The sequence below is a fragment of the Triticum aestivum genome, chromosome 2D, assembly GCF_018294505.1.
Source record: "Triticum aestivum cultivar Chinese Spring chromosome 2D, IWGSC CS RefSeq v2.1, whole genome shotgun sequence".
Lineage (NCBI taxonomy): Eukaryota > Viridiplantae > Streptophyta > Magnoliopsida > Poales > Poaceae > Triticum > Triticum aestivum.
In genome coordinates, this window is record NC_057799.1 from 330,937,739 (window position 1) to 330,938,084 (window position 346).

The window sequence follows — 346 nt, forward strand, 5'->3', positions numbered from 1 at the left end:
CACTACTATATACTAATGGCGCACCATGTGTTGGTACGCCATTAGTGTCCAAATACTAATGGCGCACCACATCCACGGGGCGCCACTAGTAACAATTTTTTTTATTTTTTCTCAAAACTAGTAATGGTGCACCAGGGGATAGTGCGCCATTACTAGTTTAACTAGTAATAACTAGTAATGGCGCACCACACCCTCGGTGCGCCACTACTAACAAATTTTTCTTATTTTTTTTCAAAACTAGTAATGGCGCACCAGGGGACAGTGCGCCATCACTAGTTTTAACTAGTAATGGCGCACCACACCCTCGGTGCGCCACTACTAACAAATTTTTTTACTTTTTTTAAAA